Source organism: Schistocerca serialis, chromosome 8, assembly GCF_023864345.2.
Source record: "Schistocerca serialis cubense isolate TAMUIC-IGC-003099 chromosome 8, iqSchSeri2.2, whole genome shotgun sequence".
In the NCBI taxonomy this organism is placed as follows: Eukaryota; Metazoa; Arthropoda; class Insecta; order Orthoptera; family Acrididae; genus Schistocerca; species Schistocerca serialis.
Window position 1 is genome coordinate 486,805,682 of NC_064645.1, and position 16,501 is coordinate 486,822,182.

The 16,501-nt window shown below is 40.4% G+C and overlaps 1 protein-coding gene across 2 annotated transcripts in view; it reads left to right on the plus strand.

Annotated features, from left to right (window-relative positions):
* The first annotated feature begins 315 nt into the window (after positions 1 to 315).
* The window catches only part of LOC126416742 (dynein regulatory complex subunit 6-like), a 40,307-nt gene continuing 24,121 nt past the window's right edge, over positions 316 to 16,501 (plus strand). Inside the window, exon 1 of one of the 2 annotated variants that reach the window (XM_050084576.1) lies at positions 316 to 396. The gene's annotated coding sequence lies outside the window, so the exon portion shown is untranslated. The other variant, XM_050084575.1, reaches the window with a different exon arrangement.

Sequence of the window (16,501 nt, forward strand, 5' to 3'; positions counted from 1 at the left end):
AATAAATTTTGCCCTGCAGCTCAGATATTGTCAAACTTTCTGTGTTCTGATTGCACGTGAAGGTCTCAGGGGCAGCAAAATATTGCTTATTTTTGTAATCAGCATCACTGAAATCCCACAAGCACCAATGCAAAGTATAGATATCCAAAAAGCGAACATTATTCCCCGTTCTTCACTGCACATTTCAGTTTGTCTACACTATACGAACTCACATAACCTCAAAACTCATACAACTACTGTCGCCACAGTTGGAACACGCCTGAAGTGTTTAGTTTCACCGACGAGTAGCGCAACAGTGCGGCACGCATGCGCAGTGGCCGATAGCACAGTTACCTGTAAGTGTCGTCGTGTAAACTAGGCTTGGTATCTACTGTGCATCTCTGACGGGAATTTAAAGTATGTCTGAGAGCTTATGACGTATATCTTTAGCGCTTTGACGTTTGCAGGAAATGTCAGTCGAATGTTTTGGTTATATGCCAGCCGTAGATTTTGAAAAGAAGGGAAGGATGTTGTTTTGTTAATAGCGCCCACTAGTGAACGCCCAAGGGTGTTCAGTTAATTAGATTTTGGGCTCTGAGATGCCTCAAGAGGTCGCAATCTCCTAAGCACGGGTGGTAAGAAACACAATTGTCCAAAGCCGACGGGTTTCTTAATACTGTCCGTGATCTGGATAAAACATGTTTGATCGTTAGAGATTGTATGACTTAAAAATTGAAATACAGCCGCAAAGAGATTAGTTTTCACATGTTTGGATCCACCAGAAATTTGGATTCTTTTTAAAAGTTTATTAGTAAATGTGCATATTGTGTAAGTACTGCTTTTGTATATTAACCTTGGAAAGAATCGCAATTAGTTAAGGTTGATTGTTGGTGTATTCGTTTGGGTATCGAAATAAAAGAAGCCTTCGTTGGTAGTTACGTAGTTAGGGATAGGCTACCGTTTCAAGTAACGCCTCAGTTGAAATGAAGGTAATATTGAGAAAAACGTTGTTAGAAAACTGCACGTTCAGTAACTTGTATACTTAAGGAAACCACGTGTAGTGGAATGTGCTATAATTGCATAAATTTGTATTATTAGACAAGAGAAAGAATTAAATATATAAGAAAATAGATAAGCCACATGGTATTTAGGTTGATTGGCGCAAAAAATTGTCCATTAAGCTTCGGCATGTAAACGTAAGAAGTCAAATCATTTTGACTGATGTTTAGGCATGTAAAAGTAGCCGATTGCCAGGTTCATACGTGGAATTGAGTCGTCATAGCTGTGTGTCGAAAACTAATGTAGTCTGAGCTCGTGCATTTCATGACCTTAATGTTGATGTAACCGCAGCAGTCGAAGTGTTGAAGAGCCCATGCTTTCCTTTACTTGTAAGAAACAGCTAACTCATTTTAGTAACCACAATAGAAGGAAGCATTAAAAATGTTTAGAGATTAGGTGTTTTTGATTAGCAACAGTGACCATCTATATTTGAAAAATTTGCGTAAAAATACACACTTGAATCGTGGACATGTAGTTGTATGTTTCAAGTTTAGCTTATTCTGTTTTGTAAGTATAGATTTTTTTCTGATAAGAAACTGATATTGTTGACACTGGTGTGTAGAAGTGTGTTGTGCAAGGTGACATATTTCTTCAGGAAATCATAATGTAAGGTTTTCCTATCTACAGCTTGTGAAATCCCCAACTGTGTGAAATGCTTTCTTAAGCCAGATTTGTAAGATATTTGAATGTTGCTTATGAAATAAATCGGGCAGCAAGTTCAAGAGATGCTGAAAGTGTACTAGTTTGTCTACACGTTTCACACAGCTTCACTTCTGTGGAGACTAGACAAAAGTGTGCAGACAACTCAAGGCATTCAGGAATACACTGACAAGACAGAAGTAAAAGTGCAAGACAAAGTTAGTGGTCGTCAGAGGATTAAAAAGACCAAATCAGTCCTGCTTAAGAGTAGTCATGGGGAAGGGGGAATGTTTGAATTAGTAGAGAAGTCCATAGTTAAGGAATACCAGGTATCTAACAATTTTATGCCAAGTGCAGGGCTCAGTGATGTCACGACTCTTTAAGCGATATTAAAAGTCCTGGATGAAGTGTTATGTAGAACATTTAAATGCAGAGCTATAAGAGTCATTCAACCGTATGGAGGGGTGACGTAAGGGTGAGAGTGATGCATCGCCCCTCCTGTGATTGGACCACAAATTGTACGGTCTGCAGCAGAGTCTCTGGTTATTTGCATGACCAATTTTCTTGAAGCATTCAGTGTAACCAGAACAGTATCCGCACAGTCCCCATGATTTCCAAAATTTTCACTAGGTAAATGTTTCCAATAGATACAGTAGTCAAATAACATACTTGCAGTAAAAGAAAAAGAGAAACAAAAAATGGCAGACTGTTTAATACAAAGTTTAATGTACGTAATACATAACTGAACTTTTCCGCCAAAATATAAGGTTGTTAGATTGTTATATGTTTTAGCGTTAATCAGCCAAGGACCATATCATAAGTATATAGGAATTTTTATGTTAATACAGTGGAAATCACTTGCTCAAAATATACAACACACAAAATACAAACATGCTGTGCAAGGATAGGACAGGTAGCCCCCCAAGGCCTTCATTAAGGATTCATCTCTGTGTTTGTGATTTAGCGAAAACCCCATAAAATCCAATTCTTGATGACCAGACAGAACAACTCCATCCTTCCAAATACGAAGTCAGTCTCTTAACAGCTGCAGTGCCTCATTCGGTAGGCCTGTGGTTTCGTTCAAGGTCGCACACAGTGACATCTGCCGGTGACTCCTGGACCGTAAAGATTGCGCTGTGCCCCTTGCACTAACTCCAGTCTATTTAAAAAGCTGACTCCACACCTGCGCTCATTCAACTATGCTCCTCAGACCATCTGAAGTGCTGAGTTGGTATCCCCCATTACGAGTGTGATGTTGAACCCAAGAGAATGGCAAGACGTTAGTATTGTGGACTTGACACAGGATTTCCTCATGAAAGCCGTAAATCAGGATTGTGTTTTGAAATGTCACAGGGTGGTGGTATCCCCTTTCATTATTACCCTCTACTCTCAGCCTTCTTAGTCTTTAATTGTGTGGTATGCATTACTTATGATGAATGTTGTAGCTACTCTTATTGAATTGATATATTTTAGTAATCTTTATTTCCTATGGAAATTTATTTTTCAGTTTCATTTACTGATAAAAATGCTGTTTTGAGTTTTTTGTTTGTTTGTTTTTCCTGTGGTAATTGTAAGTGCAAACTCACTCTTGTTCCATGAAAATGTATAGAATTGTTAGTGAAATACCTGGTAATGTCCTTGACATGCACTACAGATTGGTAGATGTACTCATTTTGTGCAGTAAGAATGCCCAGTTTTTTAAATAGCTCTTTACAATGAGCCCAACTACAACTTATAATTATTATTCTTGTGAACCTTTTCTGCAGTTTAAAATTTGTCCATATTTTGTCCCTTTGATCCACAGAAAAGAAACACACAACTATGAATTGAGTGTATTTAAGCATGGTATGTCACCACACAAGACATTGGCTGTTACAAACTGATATTGAAAACCTAAGATCATAACACGCTGCCGAAATTCTTTTTGGCAGTAGTACTGTGTGTTCATCCCACATCACTTGCTATTCAATCTCCATTCCTAAAAACTTTGTGTTTGTTTCACAAGCTACAGATTTATCATCTGTGCTTAATGTTACAGAATTGTTGTCCCCCTTTATGCTGATGTGTATAAGATTCATTTTCTTTATGTTCAATGTTAATGTAGTATACCATGGCAAATTCTCTACAGCCTTGAAGGTTTCATGTGTTTCCTCAAATAGGAGCTCTGGCGTTTTATCAATGACTGCAGATGTTGCTGTCATCAACAAGGAGATCATGCCTTATACTGTCTGGAAAATCATTGATATACAGAGTGAGTCACATAAGATGTAACACCCCTTTTATTTCATGAACGGTTTTAGTTACCGAAGCGAGTTTTTTGGCAAATGATAGCACACTAAGGGACACGTACTCTGGTATGGTGTGTAATAAAGAATTTTAACTCTTGTGTATAGGTTGAATACTGGAGCAAGTATGATTTTTTTTAAATGGAATGTTATGGTTTTTTCAGCATCCCAAAGTAAAGGCAAGTACATTGATCTCATTCTTGTTAATTTTGAGGCGTAAGCTCTTCTCAAAAGAATGTGATAAATATTCTAAAATTGAAAAACAGGTCGGCCGAGATCAACTATTGCATTGTAAACCACCAGATGACATTGTTGTATAAAGTCTTTTGACTTGTTAATTGCATTCACTTTAGAACTAGCAGGAACTGTGTTGTCTATCAGTTGGCAATTTTTACTTCAACATTTCTTGAATGCAGAAATATACACCAATGAGGAGAAATTAGACAAGCTACTTTTGTATGGTGAATATCAAACAAATGCTGTTGAAATGGTACTGGAAAATTGCATGATGCAACCATAGTTGTTTCCACAAAATTCAGTTATGAATGCAGATAGGAAATAGTTTTCCTAAGCCCCATTTGATGTGTCAGAAACAAGTATTTGCTGTAGTTCCATATACAAAAATCGTAGCTGACCCCGTATCTGTCATACAGGAAATGAGGCTTTATCTTCATAACACAGGCCTGTCTTGCTGCATTAGCCGTAACAATGGAGCCTGATGAGAGCTGTGCTTAGTGTTGTTTACACGGCGTAACTGACTGGCTGCATTGCTTTCCAGTTTTAGTTCATTTCTCAGACTCTTTTGCAGAAGGTTTCAATGTCAATACTACCAAGTGCTGTATCACTGTAATTGTCTTACCAAGAGCTGTTGAATGCAGTTATGAAAAGTATAAGATAAAAAATATATATATACTTTCAGCATCCCGGTTCATATCAGAGCTCAGAACATTATCCATACAAAATGTTGTAGGCCCCTATCAGCGTACTATCAATTGCAGAAAACCTCATTTTGATATCTGGAACTGTCCAGGAAATAAAAAGGGACTTATATCTTATGTGACTGACCCTCTATATTAAGAACAGAATTGGCTCCAGTACTCTAGTCTGAAGAACACCTATGTTTATGTGTTTCTTGTCTGACAATTGTATCACTAAAAATTTATCAGCAGCAGATGTGTGAACTCCACCTTTTGCACCAGTTTTTCAGATAAGGCTGGAACCAATCATTCACTGTTCCTTGTATAACTCTTGCTCATTAAAAAATTCTTCTGAAAGCTAGCGGAATTTTTATTCTCTTTGTGTACTTCTTGATGACTCAATGCTTAATGTGTCTGCTATTCAGTGAGTGGCCTCCTTTAGTCCTGAATTATTTAGAGAGACCACAAACATTTTTAGGCCACTGAAAAGTAATAACCTCTTTGGTGGTGATTGTATGTTGGCCAAAATACTAAACCTTGTTCTGACTTGATAGTGCCCTACCTTGAGTTACAATTGTAATCAGTATCTCCTGAGAGATTGAAGTATCTGATGTCAGGTGGTGGAGTATGCATTACCTGTCTAAGTAAGTTAATTGCATCTGCTTTTTGACAGAAATCTTTTGTCTCCATGCTTGCATCTACTGTAAGGAAGAATTCATTGAATTTAGTAGTAAATGATTTTAATTTCACATTAGCTATACCTTTGGTGCTGTCATCTGGTAGTTTGGTATCATTTGCCTTGCCAAGTTTACTCATTTATGCATCTTAATGCTCCTAATTGTCCTTTGCTTATTCTTGCAATTTTTAATGTTTTGTGTTAGATTATGGTTTTTGTCTTCTTGGTGACATACTGAAAAATTCTGCGGTACTGCTTACAGCGCATTTTTGTCTCCATTAGAGCTATTCCTTCATATTACATAAAGCTCTCCCTCTTTCTAGCACAAGATATTCTGATCTCAGATGTTGGTTGCTCGTTTTCTCAACTTCCACTGTAAATGTCTGTGACTTTGTGTGAAAGAAACTGGGCTCGTAATGTTACAAGAATAATTTCAGGAAAAAATTATATTTCTCATTTCTTTTGTGTTCTTGGTAAACTATTCTGTTTTTCATCCTGTAAATTCTCTGTGAAAAGTGTAACAGTCAGCATTTACATTTCAGAAAAATTTTACTTCTTTCTTAAATGTGATGACAGGGATGTATTAGTACTGCTTACTTCTAAAGTAAAGCAGTACCATCATAAAGACTTTAGGATTATGTTCTAAATTATGACAATGTATGTTAGGAGATAATGTACTGTAAAGTATCTCTGTTATCCAGAATGAGGTTTCCACTTTGCAGCAGTGTGTGCACTGATGTGAAACTTCCTGGCAGATTTAAACTGTGTGCCAGACTGAGACTTGAACTCGGGACCTTTGCCTTTCGCGGGGTAAGTGTTCTACCGTCTGAGCTACCCAAGCATGACTCATGCCCCATCGCCACAGCTCCGTTATCATTGGAAGGGTTCTGTGATCACCATGTTGTCATACTGAAGCACATGCAAAAATTTTTTGCACCTGAAATCTGGTCAAAATTTTACTGACAAAGCATTTCTTTTCCTATCACTGGCATGCCCTCTTACAGCAGGGACAAGAGGGGAACCACTGGGGAATATGATCCTATTGGGTCATAAAAAAAACCATGAAAATGTTCACATTTATTTCAAGACTCTGACTGAAAAGTGGATTGAACCTTCCTGGCAGATTAAAACTGCGTGCCGGACCGAGACTCGAACTCGGGACCTTTGCCTTTCTCGGGCAAGCGCTTGCCCACGAAAGGCAAAGGTCCCGAGTTCAAGTCTCAGTCCAGCGCACAGTTTTAATCTTCCAGGAAGGTTCATATCAGCACACACTCCGCTGCAGAGTGAAAATCTCATTCTGAAAAGTGGATTACCAGCTACCTTATTATACCTACCTCAGCATATTTAGAAATTTTACCAAAAATTTTGACTTGTGAACATGTTAACACATTTTTAAGTTGAGAAAGGAGGAGACAGTGGGTAAGGGGGGGGGGGGGGAGTAGTAAGTACTGGAAGATAATATACAGTGGCTGTGGGAGAGGAATAAAGAGAAGTAGAAAGTGGATGTGGTTGAAAGCCAGTGCTAATGAGACAGGCTATGAAAATGACAACCAGGAAGTGAGATGTAGTGACCACGAAGGGTCAGCAGAAGTGGGAATGAATGAATTAGATATTAGCAGTAAGAGAGAACATAGGGAGGCAGTGACAGTGAAAGGCGGGTGTAGTGGTAGGATAGAACAAGGTGACTGTGGCTTTGAAACAGGAGCCAGTAACAATTAGATAATTAGATAATGACAATTAGATGAGCAGAATGAGTGAGAATGGGCATGTGGAAATGGAAGGGTGTCAGCAATGTGACTGAGTTACATTTAGGGGTGAGTTTCATGTTTGAGTGCGAATATGTTCACATGCCAAAGTTTTTGGGGAAAACTTTTAAAGGTGCTGAAGGAGGTGGAATGAGACAACTTGTACCCCACTTTTCAGTCAGTCTTTTAAACAGCAGCATAATTTCCTTTTTTGTGCTCTAATAGGAGAATTTTTCCACTGGTAAAAATCATATGTATAAATTGTCCATGATGTAGTTATATTTTATAATGGCCAATTTGTATCTTTTCTTTATCTGAAAGTAGTCTGCTTTGTTAAACTCTCCTTTGATCTGCTGTAAGATCACTAAAATTTCTAAGCTACAGAGGATGAATTGAAACCAGTTGTGTGTACTTCCACAACCATTTACGTTTCACTTGTGTCCATTAAATAGTTGAAGACAATATTTATTAAATATGCCAAAAGTATATTTATAAATCTGTCACTCTTTATTAATATAGACACAGATGGACTGGGATCTGGACTACTTGTTGATTTGAAAGCATTAACATTTGACTCGTTTCTAATGGAGTTTTTCACATTTCTGTGTGAAATTTTTTTGTCTGTAGTTTTAACCATATTCCGTCATGGTCTGATATTGATTTCTCTACATTAATTATATACTTCTAGATATGTAAACTGTCTTGTTGTTTACTGTTTGCATATAATATACAGTGTGCCCTGAGAATGTTGGACAAATGTGTGTTTTGTTGTTTCAGGCCTAATATTTGTAACTATATTTCCAAAAATTAAAATCCTGTGGTGGCTGCAGTTTTACAAATGAGAAATAACATACTTTGGTGTACTTGAAAACTGCTCTGTATTATTTCTGGGGTTACTGCATACAGATATTGAATTGTTTCAAGCTTGGCAGTATTATAGAAACTGACTCATTAGTTTCAATAGAGAAATTAAAATGTTATTAATTTAATGATTGGTAAGATGTAAAAGAAAGAATTGTTTGAAAAGACCGTCCAATGGAGGAAGAGGTCAAGCATTCCAGAATTTAAGTTAGCATCTCACTTAGCAGAAATTGAGGGAGGAGGTATTGCTACGTTAGTCAGGAAGTGTTATACATTTAAGAACATAGACATTAATGAATTTTGCATAGAGCAGCATATGACGACATGTACTGAAGTAGAATTTTATAACAAATCCTTTTTAATTGTACGTGGATACTGAGCAGCAGGAAGACCTTTTAATCTGTTCATCAATCATTTAAAAACTATATTGGCCTCTGTAGCAACTATTTGGCAGAAATTGTGGTTGCTGGAAATTTTCTTAAAAAACTGTTCCAGTAAAACATTATTTACATTGGTAACATCATCATTCAACTAAATTCCTTCCATAAACTTTCCAACTAAGGTAGCTGACTGCTCAGCACACCTTTTATAATATCTTTATATAAAGGTCCGATGAACGCCAATAATCATTGGCCGCTGACTGAGACAGTTTTCCCCCTGCAGGTCTGGGGGTTACAATAGGGCCGAGGTATTCCTGCCTGTCATAAGAGGTGACTAAAAGGAGTCTCACATGTTTCAGCCTTTATGTGATGGTCCCCTGTAGGGTTTCATCTCCATTTTTCACAATTTTCCTGAAGAACGAGCCAATTTGGGAAGGGCGCCTTACATAGTGCATAGTGTCCATGTGCTGAGACCTCTAGCATCCTTCATAGACATGGATCCGCACCTCCGCTCATTCTCCAGCTGTTGGGTGAGGTCACCCTCCTCGGTGCGTTTTCCTCCATCCTCTGTGCAGCATCACTTTCTGCGCTGTCGACTATAATGGACTTCTTACAGGGTATATATGATCCGGAACAACCGGGATATCCGGGAAAAACCTGAGAATTTTTTCATCCAGGAGAAAACAGGGAAAAACACCGGAATTTTTTAGAATTCCGGGAATTTTTCATTGTTTTAGTTTTCAGTTAAATTTTTGTAACTTTGACTGGTAAGAACCAATACTCTAATAAAGGATATTACTTTATCTCACTACTCCAGAATGAGATTTTCACTCTGCAGTGGAGTGTGCGCTGATATGAAACTTCCTGGCAGATTAAAACTGTGTGCCCGACCGAGACTCGAACTCGGGACCTTTGCCTTTCGCGGGCAAGTGCTCTACCATCTGAGCTACTGAAGCACGACTCACGCCCAGTCTCACAGCTTTACTTCTGCCAGTATCTCGTCTCCTACCTTCCAAACTTTACAGAAGCTCTCTCTGTGAACCTTGCAGAACTAGCACTCCTGAAAGAAAGGATATTGCGGAGACATGGCTTAGCCACAGCCTGGGGGATGTTTCCAGTTTTAATCTGCCAGGAAGTTTCATATCAGCGCACACTCCGCTGCAGAGTGAAAATCTCATTCAGGAAACATCCCCCGGGCTGTGGCTAAGCCATGTCTCCACAATATCCTTTCTTTCAGGAGTGCTAGTTCTGCAAGGTTCGCAGGAGAGCTTCTGTAAAGTTTGGAAGGTAGGAGACGAGATACTGGCAGAAGTAAAGCTGTGAGACCGGGCGTGAGTTGTGCTTCGGTAGCTCAGATGGTAGAGCACTTGCCCGCGAAAGGCAAAGATCCCGAGTTCGAGTCTCGGTCGGGCACACAGTTTTAATCTGCCAGGAAGTTTCATTGGGAATGATTCCTACTGGTAGGCTAACCCTGAATAGCCTGCATAGGACTCTTATAAGCTTTCCTCCTACCTGTTGCAGGAGAGCTGGAAAAATTCCATCTGGGCCAGGTGACTTGAATGGTTGGAATGTTCCCGTCACCCACTGGATTTTGTTGAAGTTCACACACTCCTTGTCCGATTCCCTGTCCCCTCTTCAAGTGCCTGAGAACCATTGTCTCTCTGGGGTCACATACTGGTCTGTATTGTCCGGCAGAGCGTATTGAGGAAAGTGACTTTTGAGGAGCAATTCCAGCATCTCATGTGGTGTCTTTGTATATTCCCCATCCTCCTTTCTTAACGTACCTCCTGGATTGGTTGGTACTCTAGTGAGAATCTTGTGAAGTCTGGCTTGTGCAGCTGTGCCCTCCACTTCCTCACAGAATGCCTTCCAGGATCCCTCCTTTGCTTGTCTTATTGCAAGATTGTAATTGACAAGGGCCTCACGATATTTAGCCATTGTCCTTTTTGTCTCACAATATTAAACAGTCTCCATACCTGTTTTCTTTGCATTTCTAGTTTGTTATTCCACCAAGGAACACTCCCATTTGTGCACTTCCTGGTGATTGAGCAGTTGCCCTGATATGAGGTCACTATGGTCACTTCCTCAAATTCTACTGGCTTCCTTATCGAGGTTTTAATTTCCGAGAAGCCTAAGTCAAGGTTCCTCCTGTATTTCTCCCAGTCTGTTTTCCTGGGATTCCTATTGGTCGTGGTCTGTCTGATTCCCATTTCAACCTTGAATTTAATGTACATGTGGTCCGATGAGAATGGCTCCAATACCTCATGCCATTGTTTGACATAGCTATTCATCGTGATGGAACCAAATTACTTCTTCCATTCTGCTGTTCCTGAATGTAGGTTCATTGCCCCTATTCCGAACCTCTAAGTTGTTAGCTAAAAGAAATTCAAGAAGGTACTCACCTTTACTGTTGGTGTCCTTGCTGCCCCACACTAGATTGTGGGCATTCACGTTGCATCCCACCAGCAGTTGATCACCTTGCTGATGGAAAGTCTCTACCAATTTCCTCACCTCCAAGGGAGGAGGAGAGTTGTCTTTGTAAGGAAGGTATGCTGAGGCCAAAATGATTTCCCTCATGACATCTTTCTCACATTGCTGCATTTTAATGGTCACTAAGGCTCTAGAGCAGAAATCCATCATTGGCAGGAAAGAAATGCCATTTCTTACATAGATGCATGTTATTGAGTTTCTTAAATTCCTAGCATAGATCAGCTTACTTCCAGTGCCTCCAAGGCCCGATACACCCTCTTTGTATAAATAGGGCTCTTGTATCAGGGCCACGTCCACTTCCTGTCTCCCCAGTCAGTGGCTCAGGGCAGCAGAGGTCCCTTTAATGTGCTGCAGATTAATCTGCAGCACCTCCAGGCTCCGTTTTACTGCCATCTTTGAGGTCTTTGAGAACCCTGACAGTGACCTGCGAGAACCCTAAAAACAGTTTTACATCTACATCTACATGTTTACTGTGCAATTCACATTTAAGTGCGTGGCAAAGGGTTCATCGAACCACAATCATACTATCTCTCTACCATTCCACTCCCGAACAGTGCACGGGAAAAACGAACACCTAATCCTTTCTGTTCGAGCTCTGATTTCTCTTATTTTATTTTGATGGTCATTCCTACCTATGTAGGTTGGGCTCAACAAAATATTTTCGCATTCGGAAGAGAAAGTTGGTGACTGAAATTTCGTAAATAGATCTCGCCGCTACGAAAAACGTCTTTGCTTTAATGGCTTCCATCCCAACTCGCGTATCATATCTGCCACACTCTCTCCCCTATTCCATGATAATACAAAATGAGCTGCCCTTTTTTGCACCCTTTCGATGTCCTCCGTCAATCCCACCTGGTAAGGATCCCACACCGCGCAGCAATATTCTAACAGAGGACGAACGAGTGTAGTGTAAGCTGTCTCTTTAGTGGACTTGTTGCATCTTCTAAGTGTCCTGCCAATGAAAGGCAACCTTTGGCTCGCCTTCCCCACAATATTATCTATGTGGTCTTTCCAACTGAAGTTGTTCGTAATTTTAACACCCAGGTACTTAGTTGAATTGACAGCCTTGAGAATTGTACTATTTATCGAGTAATCGAATTCAAACGGATTTCTTTTGGAACTCATATGGATCACCTCACACTTTTCGTTATTTAGCGTCAACTGCCACCTGCCACACCATACAGCAATCTTTTCTAAATCACTTTGCAACTGATACTGGTCTTCGGATGACCTTACTAGACGGTAAATTGCAGCATCATCTGCGAACAACCTAAGAGAGCTGCTCAGATTGTCACCCAGGTCATTTATATAGATCAGGAACAGCAGAGGTCCCAGGACGCTTCCCTGGGAATATCACTTCAGTTTTACTCGATGATTTGCCGTCTATTACTACGTACTGCGACCTTCCTGACAGGAAATCACGAATCCAGTCGCACAACTGAGACGATACCCCATAGGCCCGCAGCTTGATTAGAAGTCGCTTGTGAGGAACGGTGTCAAAAGCTTTCCGGAAATCTAGAAATACGGAATCAACTTGAAATCCCCTGTTGATAGTGGCCATTACTTCGTGCGAATAAAGATTGGTTGGTTGGTTGGTTGTTTTGGGGAAGGAGACCAGACAGCGAGGTCATTGGTCTCATCGGGTTAGGGAAGGACGGGGAAGGAAGTCGGCCGTGCCCTTTGAAAGGAACCATCCCCGCATTTGCCTGGAGCGATTTAGGGAAATCACGGAAAACCTAAATCAGGATGGCCGGACGCAGGATTGAACCGTCGTCCTCCCGAATGCGAGTCCAGTGTCTAACCACTGCGCCACCTTGCTCGGTGCGAATAAAGAGCTAGCTGCGTTGCACAAGAACAATGTTTTCTGAAACCATGCTGATTAAGTATCAATAGTTTCAGGTCCTGCTCCCTCATCACCTTCAGGGACTTCTCACCAACCTCTACCACCAGGGTTTGTCTTCCGGAGCAACCTTCTGGTTAACCACTCTCCAGTCTTCTGTCAAGACTTTTGGGTTCTGGGCCCCTATTTTCCCCGAACAGAGGCTTGGGAGAGACTTCCTTAAGGATCTTAGGTACACATAATGATATCTTTGCGGTCTTAAGAAGCTCCGCTGCCATCTTGACCAGCAGCTTCACATCTCCCCATGGGGATATCATGGGCACCTTGTCCTTGAGCCACTCTACTGTGTGCACCCCCTCACAGACAAAAATGAGTGCACCACGATCTAGATAGACCCTCCTGAAGTTGGGACCTGGGCCAGTGTCCCCCCCCCCCCCCCCCCCAATCTTTTCAAAGAGGGCCATCTGAACTAGTTCCTCCTGCTGTGAGGTGATGGCCACCAGTGGATAACCTTCCTGGATAACTGCCATCCTAAAAACTGAGACTACAGTACTACAGGTCTGTTACCCTATTTCTTGCCTTGGTTTTTTTCTGGACTCACTTATCCAGGGAGGAGGGAGTCTTTGATTCGTTCCTTAACCGCTTACTACCTGTCTTTGACATTGTGGGGGTCTGCGTGTCCCCTTCAACCTGAGACAGTTTTCTCTTGGGATTCTTAGGTTCTAGTCCTTTTACTTCCCTCCACTTGTTTTTTGGAAGCCATTCTTTCCCTTCCTTTTTCCTTTGGGCCCCAGACAGGCCTTTGATCTTAATCTGGTCTAGCTTCTCGGTTACACTTCCCACTACTAGCTCAGGTCTAGACCCTGATTCAGTAGTGGAAACGCTTTCCATCAGTTCTGTGCATGCGGAGTTGAGTCGCATATGAGTAGTACCTTCTCCTGCTTCTGGCTGCAGAAGTGTGGCAATTAGCTGTATAAGCACTAGCAGTAGGCAGCCAGATGCGGTCTGGAAAATTTTTACCGGTGTGCCGAAGCGGGCAGATTCACGTATGTGCAACAGGCCCAGAGCTAGGGGGCGGGGGCAAGCTGGGGTATCTGCCCCAGGTGGCAATTTAAGTGGGGGGGGGGGGGGGGGAGGGCACCAGATTCATAGTATTGAGGAAAAGACCTTGTTTCACAAAGCGCCTAGCATCCAGCGCACATTGGTCTATCAATTATTAATACGATTTTGAAACGCATCCCTGTTGATTTTTGAACAAATTCTAAGTTGATTTCTGAATGAATAAAAAGTTGATTTTTGAATGCGTGCATAGTGTATGTGATGTCTCTGCCAGGGGAACCCCCATCACATCTAGAAATAAACTTTCCTTCAGACAAAAGGGGCTGTGGCTATACGAGCTGTGCTAAATAAGCCGAGCGGGTGAATGACAATCGCTGTTTATGTGTATCAGTGTCGTTACAATTACTAGCGAAATCCATAGATTTAAACTACCAGAGTGGAAATAAACAACGAACAGGAATAACAGGTAACAAAGATTGCATATTATCTTCTTCATGTATCCAAGAAAATGAAATTTTGACAGAAGATTTTTGGCCAGACCGCTACAGTACTAAGGGCCAGTTACACAGTCTCTGGCTAGCAATGGCTAAAATTCTATTCTGGGAGTAGTGCGGAAAATGCTTTGTATGAACACGTAATAACACCTAACTGGAGAATAAACTCGGAATAACTAAACCGGTAATTGTGGCAGGGTTAGTGAAGTTAACCAGAGAATAAGTAATGACACTGGCAGGAATAGTTACAGAATTAGTGATGACAGTATTGTTTGTTAGAATGAAGAAGGGGAAGAAACGGGGACTCTCACAAATTATGGAAGAATGACAATTCCAAATTTATATAAAAATTTCGTACTGCTACTTTTCAATCTCGTGCTTTAGAAGCTAGAGAGTATGAATGAAATGTGAAGCTATTTCCTAACATAAAACTTTTATCCTGTATTTGGCCTAATAGGTGTTTGATATTGGTACTTCGCGAATTATATTCTGCTGTGTTATAAAAATAACCATTTGTGCCAAAACAGTCAAGTTTATTTGGTGTGTGTAACAATTGCTGCAATATTATTCAGGCATATTTCGTTTTATCTAGCAGACAGTGACAAAATACATGTAATCATCAGATTGAGAAACCACACCAGTCTTGGGGACTGTTTGTATTAACAGCTTTTCTAGTATTAGACAACAACATTTTGTTTTTTCATGTAGCGAATCGTTGACGAACTTTGATGAGGTAATAGGTCCTTTCCCAGAAAGGAAAGAACGCCATATAAAGCTGTGGCAAGTTTAGAGAGGGAAAAAAAAATGCTAGGACTTAAGGATTGAAGAAATGTGTACTGTCTTGCTTGTCTGTAATCTTTACTGGTTTTATGTATCCAATATTTAATTTTACGTCACACAAAACAGCGCGTTTTTATCTAATAGGCAGTAAAAACTGCAAATTTTTCTGAAGAGTTCTTGTTCTGCTGGTTACATATAATCCCTTCCAGTGTTAATTGTGAGGTGTAATTTTGTAAAGGTAGGGGCAGGATGTCAAACCAGCCAACTGGGAGCAGGAGAGGCACCACAGGACATTTTAATTTCCACTGTCCTGATTATAGGTTGATAGCACCCTTTACGAAATATTACACATTTTAATTCCACAGTGCGATATACAGAGACATGCGATGGAAGAATGCTGTGTGAAGAGGCGTGGCACTGCACTTTGGCACACTTACAACCAAATAACATGTCTTATGTTCCCTCAAACATATGTTTTATGTATCGGATTCTTCAGAAAGATGCAAAAGGAAGATATTTTTGAAAAGTCGGGTTTTTTTTGGCATCGGACCTCAAATACTCGAGAGAGGGGGAGCTCTGGTTTGGAAATATCGTAGATCTGGACCTGATGCACAGAGTGGTCAGAGTTGTAGTGGGGAGGTGGTAGTCTCCATGTGACCCATGTTTATGTTAAGTGATTTTGCTGTTCCCTCTTCATTAAATACTCTCACGTCAAATGAAAACAAAATGGATTTCTGTAACTGGGAGGTATCAAGTGAATTAAAATACATTCACATAATTACGGAAGGCTACAGTATGTTATTCGTTTCAGATTTTGTTTTATTTCCACCTTTCTGACAGTCAAGCATTAATCGGCTTGCAGAACAATGAAGTTATTTTTGACAGTTTGTTAAAGAAATTTGGCTTTAATTAACCTTTACTGTTGAGGCAGTTAATTTATTTTAAAAGAAGTGTTTAATTCCGCACTGTTGGCTAGTTTCAACTGTTTGCTGCATTTTGATTGCATGTTTTCATCCTCTAGCACGTATGGCATTATGCCATAATAAAGAACCAAACATGAGATAATACAGTAATGGTACTCCAAGAAAATTTACATCCGAATCTGGACTTACGAATGTGCACTTTAAGCCAAATTATGCATTTTAGTATGGTTCTCAAAATTACCATGCTCTTTGAGTATCCTCTGATGTCTTGTTTCTTTTATGACCTAATGCAAGATCTTTTAATGTTTTACATGTACAAACATATGGGCTTCTTGTGTCATCGTAGCTGTGCAAGTGCAGTGATGCCTGTTATC